Below are 8865 nucleotides of genomic sequence, written 5' to 3'. Positions count from 1 at the left end.
CCTGCCTGGACAATCAGTGTTCCCTAGAGCCTGGTGTCTGAAATGACTCTCAGAGCCATGGACTCCCTATTCAGGAATCCTTCCTCCTTGCTGCCACCTCCCTATTCGGGCCACCATTGTCCTTGCTCTTGTGAAAGGCCGAGTAGGTCCTTTGGCCTCAAGCCTTGGCCCACCCTTACCCTGACCCTTTGCCCTCATAGTACCCAGACTGATTTTTCTAAGACATAAATCTGGTCACGTCACTCTTCTGCCTAAGAACCTTTAGTGGCTCCCTTTTGCCTTCAGGACAGCAATATTTGTTTTCCTTGCTGGATCATAAACTCTAAGGGGCTGGTTCTAACTCGTTAGCCTGAGGAACATGGTGATGTTAAGTACTTGTTGAATGAATAAATGGCTGGGGTGGGTGTCAGGGTTTGACCAACTCAGTTCTCAGGACCTTTTGATCCCCAACTTTCTACGTCTTACAACTATAAAGTCCCTTCTAACCAAAAGGCAGGTGGCTAGCTGGCAACTCTTCTCCATCTGCTAACAATGGTTTCAGAGGTGGTAATGCTCCCAATGGGGCCCTGGGATGAAATGAGAGCCATTATTTCACCCTGAGGTTGGTCATCCCCATATGATCATGGCAGATCTGGCAACCAGAACATTCAGTCATCAGGAAGCCATGTCCCTAGGCCAGGCTGGGCCATAGGACTCATGTCCGGGGATGGTGATATAGATCAGCTTGTGATGGCAATGGGCCTGCAATCCTGAAATCCTAGAATGTTCTGCTCAAAGGCCCCTTATGGTTACAGAGGGGAAAATGGTGGCAGGGCTTTTTAATCTTTATCTCCTGTCTGATCGCCTTGGTTGCCCCTCAGACTCTGCTGTTCGGCTCACCAGGCTGTTGGGAGTGCTGAGAGGAGGACCCGTCTGGTTTCTTCTCATGACCCCAGGCCCACAGGGCCCTGAGATGGTCCTGGGACAGATGGGGCGTGTGAATTAGCTTAAGTCATCACTAAGTGGGGATAAACAAAGACTCCTGACTCCCACCTGCTAGAACTTTCTCTCTGGGCCCAGGTCTGCAGGTCAGGACAAGGGGCCTCACGGCTGGGGGTCACCCTGGGTGGGCGGTGGAGGGCATGGGATGATACCGGGCAGTCAAGCTTCCCCTGCTTCCTCCGTCCCCCTTGGCTGTGTGACAGAAGCTAAAGGCTTCAGTCACATAAGCCTCAGTCTCCAACTCTATAGAATGGGCCCATTTGCCCACCCAAGACCAACCCAGAGCGCCCTCTTCAAGGCTCAAGGGCTCTGGGCTCCCAGTAAGTGGTTGGAGCCTGGCAGACATGGCCAGGTCCCCACCAGCTGCGGCCCACTTTCCCTTCCTGGGCCTCTTTTTCCTTCTCTCTAAAACCTGGGATCATGTCAGCACCTCCCATGAGGGAAGGTGTGAGGAATTTCATGAAAGAATCCGCGCCATGGGGGACCCAGGAGGTTCTGACACCCTCTTCCCTTCCCTCTTCCTCGGGTTCCTCTGAGACCAAAACCGGCCCACGGGCTCCACCCTGTGGTGGCCGAGGGCACACCACTCAGAGAAGCCAGGGCCTGGAGCTCCTCTGAGGGGTCTGTGTGGGGGTCAGGGCTGGGCCCTGGGAATAGCGTGGCAGCGGCGCCCCTAACCTGCCTTCTCTTTCATTCTCCATCACTTCCCTCCCTGAGTCTCCATGCTGGCTCAGGGTGGGGATGGGGGTGGTAGTGAAATGATGTCTTGGGGGTGATGGGTGAAGGGTAAGGAGGTGCTGGGGTGGTAGGTAAGGCCAGGACCAAGGGAGGCAGACCAGGTCATACAACTGCTGGGTGAGATTTGATCTTTATTTCAATGGTAAAAAATTAACATTATTTTGATATTTTGTTCACTATGACTTTTTGGCACTGATTTCCAAAGCTATCACCTAAAGGTTAATTTATCTTGATTAGTGACTTTGGCTTCCCTTTAGATTCTGCACCAGAGATGACTGCCTCAAGTGTCTCACCCTAGTCCAGCCCCTGTTGGGGGGTAGTGGGGGTAAGTGGGGGGAGGCTGGGCTTCAGCTGGAAAAGCCTCACAGGCGGCCTCTTGACTCCATCCAGTGGCTGGCCCACCCTCCCAGCCTCCCTCCATCATCCACCATCCGTTCTTTCCTCCATCCCTTCACCACCTGCCCATCCGCCAGGGTGGTTGAGAACTTGCATTCTGCATTTAGGTGGCCTGCATTTGCATACTGGCTTCCCATCCTGGGTGACCTATGTGTCCATTCAACATCTACAGGTTCAATTTAATAGAGTTTTACATTTAAAAATCATTCCTATAATACTTGAATACATCGTTAAACAATCCATTGATCTCTGATGTTCACAAACGTTCAGTGAAATAGTTATGATTATCCTCATTTTACAGATGAGAAACTGAGGTCCCCAGGGTGAAGTGTATTGTCCAGGGTCCCAGGGTCTGTGGGTGGTAGGGATGTGAGATCCCACAATGACCACATCTGTCTTCTCATGTCACTGCCTCTGCTCAAGACAGAGTGAGGTCCAGCCATGCCCTGGACAGCCAGTCAGATGGGGTAGTCCATCCTCTGATGATTCTATGGGCACGTGATGAGTTCTCGGAAGAGGTACGCAGGTCGTTATGGATTCTGGGTGGAGATAACCAGTGAAGGGACCAGAGAGGTGGTTATGTGAACTGGCTTGGAAGAGAGAAGGCAGAAGAAGGAGGGGGATCGAGTGGTGGGAACAGCATATGCGGACCATAGAGGTGAGGCTGAGCAGGTGACCTCTAGATTCATCTGTGGGTCGGAGCGCCTGTTGTTAGGTGAGAGAATCTGTGCTTGTGGCTTTAGTAGGGGGCGGGGAGATAAGCTTTCAAAGAAAAATGGCCGCTAGACTGTGGGAGGTTTTGCATGCCAGAACACAGCATTTATTTCTTATCTTACCAGACTGATAATAGATCAGGAAGGAACCAACCTTGGTAGGAAACCTCTCATGTGCCAGACACTGTAGAGGGGTGTTCATGTCTTTTGTCTCCAGAGCTCCTCACCACATCCCTTTGAGACAGCCATTGTGATCTTGTTTCATAGATGAGTGAGGCTGAGTCCCAGAAAGGTTCTGTGACCCCCGTGGATCACATAACCAGGTGTGGAGAGCTGGGAGCCAAGCCTACCGCTAATTTACAGTTTAGAAAGGTTGCTCTGACAGTTATATTTTTTTAAAAAAGGACTTGATAAGACAGACTAAAAGTAGACAGATACAAATGATTTTCAACAACGAGGCCAATGAAGAAAAGTATTATTTTCAACAACAGGTGCTAGGAAAACTGGATATCCACATGCAAGAGAATGAAGCTGATCCCTCACCTAATACCATCCACAAACATTAACTCAGAATGGATCAAAGGCCTAAATGTAAGATCTAAAACAAGAAACTTCTTTGAAGAAAACACAGAACAGAATTTTCATGGCATTGGATTTGGCAATGATTTCTTGGATAAGACATCAAAGGCACAGGTGACAAAAGAAAAAAATACATAAATTGGAGTTCATAAAAATTTTAAAAATTAGTGCAAAAACACACTATCAACAGAGTAAAAATGCAACCCAGGGAATGGGTGAAAATATTTGCAAATCATATATCTGATAAAGGATTATTGTTGTTCAGTTGCTAAGTCAAGACTGATTCTGTGACCCCATGGACTGCAGCGCACTAGGCTTCCCTGTCCTTCACCATTTCCCAGAATTTGCTCAAACTCATGTCCATTGAATCAGTGATGCCATCCAACCATTTCATCCTCTATTGTCTCCTTCTCCTCCTGCCTTCAATCTTTTCCAGCATCAGGGTCTTTTCCAATGAGCTGTCTCTTCACGTCAGGTGGCCAAAGTATTGGAACTTCAGCTTTGGCATCAGTCCTGTCAATGAATATTCAGGGTTGATTTCCTTTAGGATAAGGGATTAGTATACAGAATATATACAGAACTTCTAAAACTCAACAACAGATAAACATACAGCCCAGTTTAAAAAATGGGCAAATGACTTGAACACACATTTTTCCAAAGAAGATATACAAATGGTTAATAAACACATAAAAAGATGCTCAACATCACTGATCATCAGAGAAATGTAGAACTACAGTGAGATACAATCTCATACCCATTAGGACGACTATTGTTTTACAAAAGCAGACAAACAGGAAACAACAAGTGTTGGTAAGATGTGGAGAAATTGGATCCCTTGTGCACTGTTGGTGGGGACGTAAAATGGTACAATTGCTGTAGAAGACTACAGGGTGGTTCCTCAAGAAATTAAAAATGGAATTACCATATGATCCAGAAATTCCACTTCTGGGTATAGACCCCAAAGAATTGAAAACAGATCCTCAAAGGTACCCACGTTTGTGGCAGCATTATTCACAATAGCTAAAATGTGGAAGCAACCCACAGTTGGTTGGATAGATAAGCAAAATGTGGTCTATACACGTGATGGAATATGATTCAGCCTTAAAGAAGAGGAAATTCTTTTGAAGAAAGGAAATATTTTGAAGAAATTCTGCAAAATGAAGAATGTCTTCCAGTTCCATCCAGGCAACATGGAACTTGAGGACATTATGCTAAGTGAAAAAAATCCCAAAGGGACAAATACTATATGATTCCATTTATATGAGGTCCTTTCAGTAGTCAAGATCATAGAGACAGAAAGTAGGACAGCGGTTGCCAGGGGTTGGGGGGAGGGGTGCTGGGAGTGACTGTTTAATGGGGACAGAGTTTCAGTTTCACAATGTGAAAAGAGCTATGGGGGGTTGCTGGATGAACATTATGAGTGCATTTAATACCACAGGACTATACACTTCAAGTTAAGACCGTGATATTTGTGTTATGTGTGCATTTGTGGTATGTATTTACATATTACAAAAGTATGTGTATATTATATGTGTTTACACATGACACTGTATCGTGGGTTGACACATCTGGAACTCCACATCGAGATCTAGCTTGCTGTATGCGTCTGGGCGTCATCACCGTGTTGATGACCACAGGGTCATGGAACTGCATGAAGTCACGGTGGCTTTGGAGTGAGAAAAGGACTGAGCTCAGATCCCCGTGGAGCACTGTGCTAAAGGTTCCAAGCTGGATGAAGGGCCCAGAGATGAGAATGAGGTTAGACAGGCAGAAGGACTGCAGGAGAGAGGTCAGGGAAGGTGAGGGCAGGATCCAGAGACATCAGCTGTTCATGCTTACCTGGCGTCTGCTCTTCCTTAACCAGAGAGGGTCTTGGCTTTCTTTTGGAACCAGCATACCTCCACTTTCAGTCCAGGAGATTTATGAGGCTGACCTCATCTGTAGCTCCAGGAAGTGGGTGGAGAAGGCACGACCCAGGTGCAGCTAATAATATTCCATCCCCTGGCTGCTGTGACTGGTTCAGCTGTGACTGGTTCAGCAGTAGTCCCATGACTGAAGTAGGGCCAGTGAGATGCAATCCTGGGATTTCTGCCAGAACAAGGAGGAAGACAAAACTTTCAGGTGTGATTTCTAGCTGGGTCGATGATGCAAAGCTGGAGCCTCCTGTGCCACCAGAAGGAGCCTGAGAATTAAGCCAAAGCAGAGGATGGTGAGTGGGGAGATGCAGAGCAAGAGAGATTAAGTCTGGATGCCCTCTTATAAGGGCTCCCGGTGATGCAGTGGTAAAGAACCTACCTGTTGGTGCAAGAGACACAGAAGATGTAGGTTCAATCCCTGGGTCGGGAAGATCCCCTGGAGACAAAATGCCCACTCCAGTTTTCTTGCCTGGAAAATCCCATGGAGAGAGGAAACTGACAGGCTACAGTCCAACGGGTCGAAAAGAGTCGGACACGACTGAGCACGGACACACGAATGACATGATATGAGCTCCTGGATCCATCCTTGCCTGAAGCCTGGACAACCATTAATAATTCCCTTTTTGGCTATGGTAGACATTAAAAATCGTCTCACTCAACACTATTCCCAATCCATCTTCTCCTTTCCTTCCTCTGCGACAGAGTCTGAAATGCTAAATTATTATTTCCGAGCCTCCCTTACAGCCAAGGGTGGCCATGTGACACTTTATGACCAATAAGGAAGTCCCTGGGGAAGCGTGCTCCTTCCTGAGTAAAAGGAAATTCTCATTAAGAGAATGCAATTTGGGGTCCTTTGCCCTTCCACCTTCTTCCTGCTTGGAATGTGACTGTGAGGCTGGGGCAGGGGGGTGAGTGTGTGGCCACCGTCTTGCAGATACACAGCAACAAGCTGCAGACGCAGGACAAATGCTAAGGATGATGGGACCAAGACACCGGCAGAGCCGAGGCTCCCGACGGCATCACAGGACTGCTGCTTCAGGCCTGGGCGGCCTCCTCCTGACGTTTTGCTGAATAGGCAATAAGGCCCCCTACCTGATCAAACTGACTCATTTGAAAAGACCCTGATGCTGGGAAAGATTGAAGGTGGGATGAGAAGGGGACGACAGAGGATGAGATGGTTGGATGGCATCACCAACTCAATGGACATGAGTTTGAGTAAACTCCGGGAGTTGGTGATGGACAGGGAGGCCTGTGCTGTGGTCCATGGGGTCGCAAAGAGTCAGACATGACTGAGAGTCAGTTGACCTGATCAAGCCCCTGCTGCTGAGTTTGTTACCTGCAGAAGAGTGGAGTCTGTAGACCCCTGGAGCTCGGGCAAAGGAAGCCAAGCAAATGCAAGGCAAGTATGCTTAAAAGGGCAGGGAGTGCAGCCGAGTGATGCAGACAGGCTGGGGGAACGGAACGTGTGATGGAGCCCTGGGTGAGCCCACTTGCCTTCTCTGACCCTCCCCTCACTGCTTTTCTGTGCCACTCAGCCTGGAAAGTTCCTGCTCGTGGCCTAGGCTGCAGCTCCCCTTGGTCAGCTCTGCGGTGTTCTAGGGGTGGTTTCTGGAGGCCCACTCACTCACAGAGTACTTCCTGTGATTTTTAAAGCACCCACTTCTCCACCTTAAATCCCTCTGTGCTGAAGATAACTAGGGTGGTTTTAGTTCCCGCATGAAAACATGACTGATACAGGATCAAGAAGTGGCCCTTGGGTCTAGGAATCTGGAAGTCCCAAGTGACCTTTGAGAGAGTGGTTTCAATGGAGGAGTGGTGAGGGGCAATCCGTCTTGGAGCTCCATTGGTGCCTTCAAAGAACACAGCCTAATACATAGATACAGGCCAATTTCCAGAAGTACAGTACTGTGGAAGGGCCTAAGTATGTAGATTTAGCTCCCAAGTGTGTCTTTGGCTCACTGAGGCCCCTGGCCTCCAGCCTTCTAGGCCTAGTCCCTGGACCCCTCATCTTTGTGTATTGACATCTGGGTCTGGTCTTGCTACAGTTGTGCCACAGAAAAACCAGATTGCAGTGGGTGAGGGGTTTCCTAAGAGGTAAGGCCAAGAGATGGCTTGGATAGGTGGGTAGAAGCTTGGGGGAACACAGAGGTAAAGCCCCGGCACTGTTCCTCTGTAAGATGGGAGGCTCAGTGTGGGAAGGGGTGAATGTGGGAAAGCAGTTGGAGATGCTGCAGAAAGAACAGAGCAGCATCCTAGAGGAGAGGAGAGGGACAGATGATGAAAAAGGGAAACCTGGCCCGGTTAGGAGTGTTTTTGGCTCACACATCACTGGCCTGGTGCTCACGGCTCTCCAGCAAGTGAAGGGGGTGGGTGTGACCACACAGCTGACTCCAGGCCCGTGAGTCGGGGGAGAAGGAAGTTGGAGGAGGACCCATCTCTGGCTGGGTTAGAGTGAGATGGGAGTTGAGGTCTACTGAAGGAGAAGGTTTGTGGTTCCTGAATAGGTGATGGTCAGAGGGCCTGGGGCATGTGTGAAAGAGCGCCCTCAAGGGCTCAGTAAGGGGATGGCTGAGACCTCAGTGCCTTGCCAAGACCGAAGGTGGAGTTTGCCCCAAGGGAATTTCTCCAATCACTGTGCGCTGCCCATGGATGGGCTGGGTAGGGGGTGGGGGGTAGGAGGTAGGCAGGCAGCCAGTGTGTGGTTGGAAGAACAAAGTAGGGATAAATTAAGGGTGCTTTGGGTAACTTGGGCAGGAAGAGCAATCTGAGAATGAGTTGCTGTCTGGGGTGTGGAGGGGAGGAAGAGAAGGGGGGCCAGGGCAGGAGGCCGAAGTTGAGTGAGGGTGGGTCTTCAGGAAAGCCTGGAGAGGGGACAGATATCCCGCCCCCCTGATATTTCATACTCAGTGACAAGTATATGGTAAGAGGGATTTTCCACACTTATATTTCTAGTCTGGCTCCTTCCCTTGCTCCAGACACATCATCCAACTCCATACTTGACATTCTCATGTCCAACAGTCTTCTCAACCGAAACTTCCTGAACGGAAGCCTGAATTCCCCATCCTGCAAACCCTCTCCTCCCACCGTCACCCCATCCTGGTTAAACGGCACGTCTGCCTGCCAAGTTGCTAAGAAGGAAACCGGCACCATCCTTGGCTCCATCAGCCTGTAGACCGCACAGCATATATCTTGGGTCCAGCCACTTTGTACCTCCTCCACCACCACCTTGGTGGTCCTAGCGTCCGTCCCCTCTCCCCTGGACATTTCTGTGATGACAGGGCCTCCCGGCTTCTGCCCTCATTCCACGATGGTCTATTCCTCACATGGCCACCAGAGGGCGCCATATCGATGTGGCGCCTGTGGCTTCCCGGTTCACAGACTGAGCGCACAGTCGTGCCTGGAGCCTGTGGGCCTGCTGGCCACTTGGCCTGGTGCACTTCATTCAAGCTCCACGGGCCTTTTTGCTGCGCCTGAGAACACTTCGAGCTCCTCCCCACCTTTGCCCTTGGCAGGTCCCTCCCGCCGTGCTCAGCCTTCGATCT

The 8865-nt window shown here is 49.6% G+C and overlaps 1 long non-coding RNA gene across 1 annotated transcript; it reads right to left on the bottom strand.

The window, feature by feature from the left end:
* Nucleotides 1-3862: 3862 nt before the first annotated feature.
* On the bottom strand, nt 3863-6104 carry LOC122423841. Its single transcript, XR_006264228.1, has 3 exons — nt 5703-6104; nt 5247-5495; nt 3863-3920 (listed from the first exon to the last, which is right to left on the bottom strand). It is a non-coding gene; the product is annotated as an uncharacterized LOC122423841 (long non-coding RNA).
* Between the last annotated feature and the right edge of the window lie 2761 nt (nt 6105-8865).

The sequence above is a fragment of the Cervus canadensis genome, chromosome 21 (genome assembly GCF_019320065.1).
Source record: "Cervus canadensis isolate Bull #8, Minnesota chromosome 21, ASM1932006v1, whole genome shotgun sequence".
Taxonomy (NCBI): Eukaryota; Metazoa; Chordata; class Mammalia; order Artiodactyla; family Cervidae; genus Cervus; species Cervus canadensis.
Note: the sequence above shows the minus strand (reverse complement) of the source record. Positions and strands in the feature narration are given on the sequence as shown.